At 51.1% G+C, this 12,003-nt stretch overlaps 1 protein-coding gene across 19 annotated transcripts in view; it reads right to left on the reverse strand.

Moving 5' to 3' along the window:
* The window catches only part of CAPN15 (calpain 15), a 60,736-nt gene that overhangs the window by 15,592 nt on the left and 33,141 nt on the right, over positions 1 to 12,003 (reverse strand). Inside the window, exon 1 of one of the 19 annotated variants that reach the window (XM_037383911.1) lies at positions 6 to 10,738. The exons of the other annotated variants lie outside the window; for them this stretch is intronic. The gene's annotated coding sequence lies outside the window, so the exon portion shown is untranslated. Of the gene's footprint in view, positions 1 to 5; positions 10,739 to 12,003 lie in introns of those variants that run through there. 19 annotated transcript variants of the gene reach the window in all.

The following is a 12,003-nucleotide window of genomic DNA, read 5'->3' on the forward strand; positions in this document are numbered from 1 at the left end:
CTTACCTGGGAAGCAGAGAGGCCACAGAGCCCTGCCGTCAGCACCAGCCCTCGGCTTCAACCTCCAGTGTTGCCCAGGAATGCCTGAAACCCTGATGGGGGAAACAGGTCCAACGCACACCAGAGCCACCTTGTTCAAGGGCAGAAAGTCGTAATGATGTTTTCTAGGCAGGTTCAACTTTCAGAAAGCGAAATGCAGCAGCACCACCAGCTCCACAGGTCACGACAACCTCTGGGCTCGCACAGGGAGCAGCTCTCCCTCACTGCAGCCCTCCTGGTGCTTTCAGGAAGGTGATGCTGTGCTTGCACGCATGCTGACAAACAGCAGAAGGAATCCCAGCCCTGCACGGTGCTCTTTGTCCCCTGCTCGGGGTCATTTCCTGGAGCTTCGAGCGAAGGTGGGGCTGAAACAGAGCTTTCTGCTTCCTTCTCCTTCACACAAGGACAAAACAGTTCTCCTTCAGGTAAACGTGCAGCACGAGCCCAGAGCCCTCCCCCTGCACCCTCCTGTTCCCAGATAATGCGGCCAAGTCTGAAGCCCCAACCTTGAACCCAAGCTCCAGGCCAGCTGCGCTTCTCTCTGCCTGAACTGGTCCCCTTCCAAACCCTTCCACTCTGCCCTGCTTGCCCAAGACCAGGCAGGGCCAACTCTGCAGGTGAAGCCTCTGCGCCCGTCCCATGCCCTCAGCACTTCTTGGGAACAGCAAATTCCGGACGCTGCAGACCAAGGAACATGGCAGGCTAAATCATGGGAGTTGCACCTCAGTGGGCTCACCACTGGCTCCCTCTCTAGAGTCTCCTCAACAACCAGGTTCAACCACAACACCAGCTGGGACAGAGAAGGGAAGGAAGACATTTTATGCCACAGAGGGCAGGTGCAGAAAGCTATGAGACAGTGGTGCAGTCCACAGAGGGAACCGCGTCCTGGCTGGTCTCCAGAATCCCAAGCAGCAGCACCTGCACAACCAGCTTCCCAAGGCAGCCGAGCAGACTGCATTGCAGCAGCAGGGTCTTGAGGAGACAGAAGATGCAGCAAGAACCACCCTGGGGAGGAGAAGAGTGACCCTCCGTTTGGCTGGGTACGTGAGAAACTCTCCTGGGAATACTCCAGCAGCAGCAGCAATCCAACATTTCCAGACCATGCTCCACAGCCACTGGAAGCAGCAGCTCACCCCCACAAAGGGATCAGATACAACCTTCAACTCCCTTCTTCAATCAAATGTTTCTCTAAATAAAGCCTGAACTCAAGAAATCCATTTTATTGCAAGAGAGAGCTTGAAAATTCATTCTGGTTCATATACCATGCCTTCATGGTTTGAACTTTACAAGGTATTTATTTACTGGAGTTATTTAAGGAATCTTTCTCAGCTAAGAGAAATATAAACATTGATTTTTCTGCCTGAAGTCCTACAGCTGTGAGCCACTGTACAGTCCTCTCCCCTGCGGCAGCACCAGGTCCACAGCCGTCTGAAAGGGAGATCATTCCTCAAACAGAGAAAGGCAAGGAGCTGCGTGCCCGGCTCCATTAGAGGCAGGGAAGCAAATGGGGCCATGAAGGGCACCGTGATCCTGTCACATCCATTTGTCTTACTGGATGAGGTTCATCAAACCACAGGCATCAGCAGAAGGGAAGCAAAGGCTGTCAGCAACCTGTGCCATCCACATCCGTCCTGCAGCGTCCCATGCTGTTACCCACCGTACACTGTGCTGGAGAGCACTGGCTCCAAAAAAATCCACCCCCAAATGCAGATGCCACACTGCTTACTGCAGATTCAGGACCCTCCAGCCACCAGTCTTCCTGCTGCACACATCACTCTCACACCCATGGTCCCATCCAGCAGGCAAAGGCTTCTAGCCATGCAACCACACAAAAAGAAATCACCTTGCCCTTTCCCAAACCGAACAGACAGAAGTACCACATGAGGGGATAGTGGGGTGAGCCCCATCACCAGACCTGCTTGATGCTGCATCAGTGATGAGCTGTGGGCTCAGGGAAGGCAGCACCATTTCACTGGGCCAGGCAGGAGATCCAGGCTCCAGGAAGCAAGAGAGGAGAAGGAAGGCAGGACACCGCAGTGCTCTACTCCAAGCTCTGATACCGACCCTGGGGAGGTGATGCTCCCTGGTGGCAATGTCCCCCTCCTGGTCCCTGCGTCTCCCCCATGCCAGAGTCGGCTCCCAACACCATCTGTTTGAGGGACACCATCCTGCCTGCTGCTGGGATTTTCACCTACTTAACTTTCTCCACTGACAGGCTCTCAGGAGAACCAAAAAGCCTCCCAGAACGGTCATCAGCTCTTCCCTCACAGGTCTGTGGCTCCCCTTGCTGTGGCAGGGCCACCAGCATGGCAAGCTCTGGCAGGAGACTTCCCTGCCTGGTTCTCCCCGGGACAGCCGTCGTACCATGTCGTGGTGCCCAGCAGCCACACAACTTCCCCTGCAAGTTAGTGGGAGACACGGAAATGGGAGAGGACACGGGACACACATCTTTGGCTGTCCCACACATGCCACTGGCTCCCCAGCCTTGACAACTGGCAGCGCAGCAGACTGCTCCCACCAGACTCCTGCTGAGGACTGATGGACAATTCACGTCCCTGCCCGGAGCACCAGACTTAATTTAAGGGTCCAAAGATCACCGAGGGCACAAGGCTGGAACCTGTCTCTGCATGGTTCAAACGCTACCAGCACATGGTGGATCATAGCAGCAGCCTCTGCCCCACAGCAACACGTACCTCTCAAAAATGAACCGGCTGAAGGAAAAGCCCAACCGCAGCCTGTCCAAGCTTTATACTTCTCCCTACAAAGCCTCACTGGCTCCTTTCCCGGCAGGCAACAAGCCTGTGTAAGGAAATACAGTTGTCTCCACCACCTATTCACCAGGCCATCTGCTGTATGATAACACACATGCTCTCCAGCCCCAAAAAACGCAACTGAGATAAACATCGCCTGCCGCCTTCCCAGACGCCTGCGCAGGAGAGGAGCTCCTCTCAAAACCAGCTGCTCCACAGTGACCTGGCAAAGTCACCCACCCACAGAAGGGCTTTTCTTGGGAAAGGGACACTTTACAGGGATCATGATGACGCAAGCTCTCAGCAGCCCAGCAGGCTGGCAGCAGGGTTCTGCTGCAGGCTCTCTTTGGGTACACAGAGCAAGGGACGGGCAACAGCCGTACAGCCCCTGCCTCCAGCAGCACAGCCCGGGCTGGCCATGCTTCCCCCTGCAGCAGCTCTAGCCAACCAAGACAGGGTGCACATCAGCTGGCAGGAGACACCACGTTGGCAGGACTGCCAAGTCCCTTGGCAATCACAACGGTGTAATTAGAATACTTTAAAAAGAATATAGAAGGTACTGAACCAAGTAGGCAGCTTTCAGCATGCTGATCAGGTCCCAGGGAAGCTCACTGCTCGCCCTGCCTTGCAAAGTGAGGAGTGCCAAAGGCAGCCCGCTGCCGAGGTGACAGCCTCTGGAGAGGGATGCTAGCTGGTATGCCCAGGCAGCCTTCGCAGGCAAGATCCAGCAGCAGAGCTGCCTGAAAGGCCGTCGCTGTTTCCCTCTGGACACCGTTTCAGAGTGCCTGGAGGTGGCAGGAGAAGGCTGTCACTAGAAAGGAAAGGGGAGTCACTGAAGGGATATCACTGGCCCTTTGCTTCCTTCCGGTGTGCAGGAACTTTTAACCAAAGCAGGGCAGAATTGTTAGGACAAGATGGGGAAGGGATGAAGGTGGCACCAGCTGGTCACCTTCCAAACCCACTGCAGGACAGTGATATCCCCCTCCTCGGGCTCTGCTGAGCATGCTTGTCCCGTTGCTACAGAGCCCTAGCTCCTACACAGCTGTCAAAAAAACCTGGGGTCTCCACCACCTTTGGGTGTCATCTGGGACCAAAGGCTTTTCTGGAGCCTCACCAGAGCTGGGCAAGACAAGAAGGAACAGGGCAGGATGAGAGACTGGGAAGTGCCCAAAACCCGGCAGTTTGTGTCTTTCCTCCTGGCAGGAGCTGGTCATGTGCCAAGCCTGTGTGATGTGCCGCCGAGCTCCAGGGCAAAAGATGGCAACCAGCCCTGGACAGAAGCATCTTGGACTGCCAGAGCGAACGGCTTGAGGTGACCTGGGCACCGGAGCGAGAGATCCCAGGGCTCCTCTGCAGAGCCCACACTGGCACCAGCATTACATGAGCTTTTGTCAATTGCACACAGCAACAGAATCAGGCTGTTTCTCTAAATTAAACTGCTCCAGAACAGCTAAAGCCTGAAAACTTATTGCTTCAGTTCTCTCCTGCAGTAAATAAATAAATAAAAATCAATTGTTCTAGTCAGCAACGTACAAATCCCCAAGTCCTCCGAAAATAAACACATTGTAGCAAAATCCTCATTTGATAAATACAAGAACAAGCAATAGAACTTTGTGAAAGAAAAACAAAAAACACAAAAAACCCGAACAAAATCCTGCCTCAACTGTCTGTAAGCTGCAAATCACTTCCCCTCCTCCCCATCCAGCTGTTTCCTATTTAACTCCTTCTTTCCATGGCACTGAGTGCTCTGACCTAAGAGGAGTGCTGAGCCATCTCCCGTGTGGACCTACCACATCTCCAGAGCCAGCCAGAGCAGAAGATATCTGTGCCTGTGCAAGAAGCAGGTGCAGGAGGTCAGGAACCACGCAGCATCGCTCTAGCAGCTGAACTCTTAGAAGGGCACGTGGGCTGGGATCATGGCCTGCACATTATGAAGCCGGGGCGAGGAGATGCTGTTGGCTGAGCTGACTCACTCTTGCAGAGCCAGGCAAGGGCTGGGAGGCTGGACCAGGGGAAGGTTGCAGCAGATATACTGGCAGAGCAACACAGGAACGTTACAAATGGGACTTTCCACTTTCTACAAATTTCTATAGGAGCATCAGTGGAGAAAAACAGTCTCTGATTCACACTTCTCAACCCCCAAGGCTACAGAAGTAAGTGTCACCAGCTGTGTGCTAGCATCATACAAGCAGGGCAAGTTGCATAAGTATTTCCAAATCCTGCCTCTCCCACTCCTCCAGAGGGAGACAAGAAAATAAAACAGGCTTCAATACCAGTGACCTTCACCCAGTCTCAGAGGGGCTCGGGCAAAAACAAAGCACCAGAAGGGTTCTGTCCCTTTGCCCTCTTCTCCCACTTTGCACCAGTACAGATCTGCTGAGCCTGGGCAGACAGAGCAAAGAACCGCCCCCCCGATGTCCACCCATGGTCTCTTGGAGGATCATAACAAAGCAAGTCAGTCAGGCAGTCCCAGGCAGGCCTGCTGCAATGGCATACACGTGCCCACGAAACAGGCCCCCCACTGGACCCCTCTGTGAGCAAAAGCAGCACCCCACTTCCACAAGAGCAAGCAGGGAGGATCCCAGGGTAACTCTGTGGGAAGGGACCTCGGGGGTCTCCAGACCAAACTCCTGCTCCAAGCTGCATCTCTTAGGTCACAGCAGGTTGTTCAGGTTTATAGTCTGGTCTTGAAAACCTCCAAGCACAGAGACTACATAACCTCTCTGGGCAGTGAACTCTGCTGACTGTCCGTCCTTGGGGCAAAAATGTCTGATCTTCTCCTTGTCTCACCCGACACTTCTTGTTTTCTGTCCTCCCACCACACGCTGCCTGGCTCCATCTTCTGGATGATGCCCCTGTGGGTATTGGCAGACCTACTCGAGAGCCTTCTCCAGCCTGAACGAGCTCAGCTCCCTCACCCTCTCCTTGCAGGACACATGCTCCAGCACCATGACCATCTTTCTGCCCCTCCAGTGGAGACTATTGCTACTAGTAGTCTCACAACTACACCTTTCTGGGTTGTGCTCCCGCTCCCCTTGCACAGCACTGGGGAAACGTTTGGTACCGTAGGGGTCTGAGCAACCCTGCCGAACAGGGCTGGTGGCTCACACCCTCCCCAGGGGAGCTGCGAAAGCGCTATGGGAGCCCTGGTTGAAAAGCTGCTACAAAACACAGCTTCACCCTAGCAGGAACCTGCTAACTTCAAAAGCACCAACAGTTCAGCCTTCTGAAGACTACAAAGAGACCAAACTGATTTAAGAAACTCTCGCTAGAATAGCTTGGCTTTATCACCACATCTGCCACCTCATGCTGTACCAGGCACCACCAGTGCAAGTGGCTGTCCAGCCCAGGACAGAGATCGGCATCCCAGCAGACCTGGTCTATAACATGCAGGACCTGCAGCCCCCTGTATGACACAGCACTGGGATCTAATCACCTCGAGATCAGAGGAGGAAAGAAAAAACAACTCCAAAAAGGACACCACCTTCTTCATGCAACCTCTGTTTCACACCAGGCAATTCCTTCAGCCAGGACTGGAGCTGGGGTCTGGCACTGAGCCCCCTGCTGCATGGCACTTTTTGGTCCTTCAGGATGGTGGAAGGGAACCACAATGGCTACGAACTACACAAATTCCTCCTTTTATTGAAGCAGGTAATAAAATAAAGACGTCTTGATCATGAAATATTAATTTTTGAGTGCTCCAGAGCTGTATCACATATTTATATCAGCTCTTACTCTTTAGAGTCAGTCCAGGACAAACTGTCAACTGGTTCTGAGAAACACAGCTTAGGGGAAGAAAAAACAGCCGAGGGACCAGCCCGCTCCATGTCTGCTTCCATGCCAAACTCACTTCTGGCCAGGACAACCCTTCTTTCTGGAGGTTACCTCCTCCCAGCACAGCGTGCGTGCTCCAGACCATTCATTCACTGGGGCAGGACAATTACATTTATGCAGAAAATAACATTTTCCACTGGTAATAACTTGTAATGAATTGAAGCACGACAACTGCATTTGTTCTGTTTAATAAAGCAATGGAGGCAGAGGAAAATCACTCATCCAGGGGAGGGGGGGGAAGTCTAATTCTGCAGCAGGAGACTACGTAAGGGTGATGGTGAACGGGACCATTAAAGACCCATCGACACCCGATAACCCTCCCCCAGAAGCTGCCAAAAGGCTCAGATAGACACTACAAGCCTTCCAAGCTGAAGACGCACTCCAGTTCCTGGGAATTTCTTGATCCCATTGCACCACAACTCAAGAGGGTTCTTGCACAGTTTCCACTTTTCCCAAACTGGACACAGCATACCAGCCAGGGAGAGAAGAGGCTGTGAGTTCTAATGAGAAGATCCTAGGGGAAAACTGAACTCTGCTAATGAGAAATCTGAGAGAAAACACACTGGCCCCAGAAGTATGGGGTTCATTTTGCAGTATGTTTTTCCCCAGAGCCAACAAAACCACAGAACATGCTGGAAAACTGCAGCTTTCCCTACAATTTACTTTGTTGTCACCTCCCCAAAAAGAGGGCTTGCCTGTCTTAAGACAGACAGATGTTAAGGGTGGGAGGAGACATTTTGACGTAGGATAGGGAAGAAAAGACTTCCAAGGCTCTGTAACTACAACAGCCTGCAAAGTATGCAAATGGGACAAAAAGCATGCTCCTCTACCCTTTGCCAGCCATGAACAGGCCCAGAGGAGCTTGTCAAGAGTGAGGTGGGAAACGGGAGGAAGGCAGTGGCACAGCTGGGACAGGAGCAGATGAAAGCTCCTGTAACATGCACCAAAGTCTGGCTCTGATGAAGGAAGTAAGCAGAGGAGACTGTCACCACTTGGAGAATTCTCTTCACGGCTGAAATCCCTGGCTGGCTTTAGCCCAGGAAAAAGCAGAGAAGGTGCAGAGTCTTTTTGAAGGGATATGCCCATCTGAAGATGTGGTCACCGGACTTGCAAGCCCAATGCTGCTGCAAGAATGCAAAGTGACACACGTCTGGAAGGAGCATTCTTCACACTGGCTTTTCTCCAAGGCTAAGGATATACAGGCAGCATTATTCTAAACTGATGGACTGGAGACAAGACTTTTATCATTCCTCATGCAAAATCCTCAAAGCATATTCAGAATTTGGAAGGCTTGCCTTGTGAGAAAAACAGGACGTGCATCATTAGCCTTTAATATACTTTAATAATATACCTTAATTGCTTCAGTGTTGTAAGATACTAGCTTTCAGAAGAAAACCAGTTTGGCTAGCAGAGCACTGTGCAGTACAGGCACGCCGAGACAAGACCATTCTCAAAGGCTCTTTTGCTAATGAACAGGTTACCCAAACCTCTGCCAGGGCAACAAGAAGAATCCCTGGGGATATGAAAGGAAGAGGCAGACCCAGTATTTCAAGGAGGCCAGTGAAGTCCTAGTTCTAGCATTACTCAAATATTGTGCGGTTTCACAAGCTCTGGATGCACAAAGTTTTGATGAGGGACCAGAGGTATCACCCTATAGAACCACCTCCTGCACCTGTCCAGGGTTATTGGGATGCAGGGCCCAGACAAGATGGCCAACAGTAACGTGACCTCTTCAAAACTCAGGCTAGAAGTACAGGAAATGTGCTACACCGGCACTCGGTCACCCAGGAACCTCATGGGACAGGCTTTGCCTCAGCAAGGCTGGCAGGAGAACAGACCACAAAGGTCTCACTGGAGCCCCAGCCCTGGGGACAGCTACCAGCACAGCCTCAGCTTCTCTCAAGCTATGCTGTTTCTCATTAAGATAAATTCCAGCCTGTTGTTATAATTAATAACCTCATCTTGCCTCCCTGCATGCAAGCATGGGATATTTCTGCAGTTGCAATCACAGTTCAAAGAAACCAATTTAGCACAGCGCTACTGCTGCCATCATTCCTGTGCTCAACTACTTTATTTACCTTCCCTGTTCCTAGTTTCCCTGGTCTTTTGGGTATCTGGGGAAATTAAGAGCAAACAATACCAATGTCCAATTACACCCAAGTATTATACTGGGTGAGGAAAATTTGTGTCATTAACTCAGGCCAGCACCATACTATGTATATGCTTAAACAGGTTCGATAATGTCTTAATACTTTGATTTGGCTCAAGGTGGTAATGAACTGAGTGGCCTCAATCCATATCTCGCCTTACTTTGACTACACAACACTGACTTTGACTAAAATACAGTGGATATTTGAACCCATTTAAGAGCAAATACACAAAGGAGGTACACCAGTTTTGCAAGTTTCTGTCACAGTTGCGTGAAATTGGTGTAATCTGGGTGTAAAAAGCACCAAGGATCTCTGCAGGTACCCTGGTTCTGCTGAAACATTTGGGAGCGCCTCAGCATGCCTGCAGCTCCCTCAAAAGCTGCTGTTTCAGGGGAAAAATCCCACCATCCTCCAACAAATACAACATAAGCATTCAAGAATTTAATTTTTTTTGTTAAAAGCCAACAGACCAGAAAAGGCTTGAACCCTGAAAGACTGACAGACCCAAGTTACATTGGATACTTGTAGCTTCAGCGTCTGACACACTTGGAGCAAGAAAGCACTTACAGAACAGTAGTTCTGTTCTTCAGAGCGCCTGGCAAAAATTGGTTTTACTACCTTGTATGGTTTTTTGATAATTACACTCCATCTGAATAGCGTTTCCCACTTTCCCAGAAAGTTTCCCAATAAAGTTGTCCAGCAAAATTAATGAGTACCTAAAACTGAGGAAGATTCAGACTCCATTGAAATCAATGCCACAGACCAGGATGACAGATCTCACAGATCTCCTGCTGAATAAAACCTGTTTGCAAGATGGCTCGTACAGGAATGCTCAAAACCCCCCAAGACTTTCACACCCAGCCATCAGAGGCCCCTGCACTGAAAAACTCAAAGACAATGAGATCCGCAACCCAAACAGGGTAAGAGTCTTGCCAACGTTACGTGGAAACACAAGGATTATGAGAGGTGCCGGAACTCAGCTTTTGGCCCTTCAGACTCACACTTTAAGCAATGCCAGGGGAAAGTTTTTCTGGAAGCAGTAAAAGGGAATTTGGGAATTATATTTTCTTGAGAGGTTTTCATGAGAACGACCTGCTGCCAACCCAAGCCCCACAGCGATCTCCAGCCAGCATCCAGCGGGTGGCAATGCCCACAAACACCAAACAAACCTCCTGGACGTTTCACTCTCCATGCTGAGATGACAGGACAAAACCCCAACCTCAACCACCAAGGAAAAGGGCTGATCCCACACCCCGGCAGTCAGGGACAAGCGCCAGGGTTGTTCCTCACTGCGCGAGGCACTCGCTGCATACACACGCCAGTGGGTGCCCCGGAGCCCCGCTCGCCTGCGGATGCTGAGAACAGGTTTAGTACAAACGTCCACTGCGGTTTCACTTCAACGGCCCCAGCAGGAGGGAGCTGGCAATTATTCAGACATTGAGAAGCCTGAATGCTTCTGTGGAAAAGAATGAAACATTTCAAACTCTGAAAACATCCCCATGGTTAGGGAAAACGACTTGGAAGGAAGGGCAGGGGCTCCAAAACTTAGGCAATCATTCCCTGCCAGGCCCATAAACCTTCCCTGCCTTGAGGCAGCTCAGAAAACTCCTCAAAAGCCTATAAAGGGTCAGTCTTGGCAGACACCTTCCCTCGTCAATATTACAGGTGAAGTGAGAAAAGGTGAATCAGGGTGCGGGACGAGAGGTTCAGCTGCCAGGCAGCGAGGCAGGCTATAGTCAACAGCCAAACAGCTTCAGATCTGGCAGAAGTGATGCCTGCTGACCTGGCTGCAGCGTTCAGCCTCCAGTCTCAGCACAAAAAACTCTGGCCCTTTGGACACAGCAGGAGAAGAGATTATTACAGAGCGAACACAGCCCTGGCAACATCAGCACATCAAGGACTGATGGGGTACCATCGATCCGACCACATACCCAGCACCAAATCCTCTGGGGTGAGCTGTAGCACAACCCCTCCATGAAGCAAAGTCCTTTAAACCTCAAGGTGTGCCAGGAAGAGGATGGGAGATATCAGGAGCACCTTATGGCCTCCTGTGCCTGCAGAAGCCCAGGGAAAAACACACCTGGAGCAATACGAAACCAAATCAGACCCCAGAGGCAGCCTCTCCTCTTGTAGTCAGGAGCCTCCCTGCTGATCTGGACAAACTGGTGAGCAGTTTAACCCTGAGTGTGTGAGCGCAACACATCACGCGGTGCCACTCCCATCAGGGGTGCAGACTTCCAAGCCTCCACTGAAGTTTGCCTAGCACAAGATGTATAGAAAATCAGGGCACATCAAGAACAACAGGGAGAGGATTTATGACCAATATGCCAGATCCAGGAGGGCTGGCAAGATGCTGGGGAGAAACAGCTGGGAAGATTATATTCTTTACTACTACTATTACACCAATTCATTTCAAATCATGGCAGGTTTTAATTTAAAACGCCAACAGAAATCGTGCTCTTTGAAAAGGGCACAGAAGTCGGTAATAGCAACGAACCAGAAGATCGCAGGGAAGAGCAGCACAGGGTTAATGCCTCCCTCCAAGCATTAACGGTAGCCAATAAACACAGCCAGGGAGGCCACGAACAGCCCCTTCACTGCCCCTTCACCGAGTCTTTTGCCGAGAGCAGAAGCAGCCCAAGATTTTGCTGTCTTCAATGCATTACTAAGACCTAAATGAGGCTGACATACCAAGGACAGATGTCCTTTTTTGCTCCACCAAGAAGGTGGGCCACTCCCTCAGATCCAGCGTCAAGGGGGTCTTCTTCCAAGTGACCTCCCCTGTTACTGCCTCTTAATCATCCCCATTGCAGAACTGCTGGGCTGGCTCTACCACCGACCCTCCTCACCAGGTCCGGGGGGGCATGTCTGCTACCCACACCTGGAGAGTGGCCACAGGACCACCTGCCTACCCACATGGTGCCTGCCTAGAGACAATGGGATGGGGACAGCTTCATATCAATGATCATCTGTGATGCCTGTGTCAGGAAAAGTGGGAGGGATATCCAAGAAGAGCTCAAAGTGGAAGGATTTCAGATGAAATGTGGGAGGGAATGGATTAGAGCACATCTCTTAAGATGTCTGATATCTAGAAAGCATGGCATGGGACAGGATTGAGGATCTGCGGGTGATGCTATGTGAGCAACTCCACACCCCCACCTCACTCACACAGCCAGCGCCACCTGCTCAGCTCCAAAACACCACCCTGTACTTTCAGAGAATAAATTAAAT

The sequence above is a fragment of the Falco rusticolus genome, chromosome 4 (assembly GCF_015220075.1).
Source record: "Falco rusticolus isolate bFalRus1 chromosome 4, bFalRus1.pri, whole genome shotgun sequence".
NCBI classification, from domain to species: domain Eukaryota; kingdom Metazoa; phylum Chordata; class Aves; order Falconiformes; family Falconidae; genus Falco; species Falco rusticolus.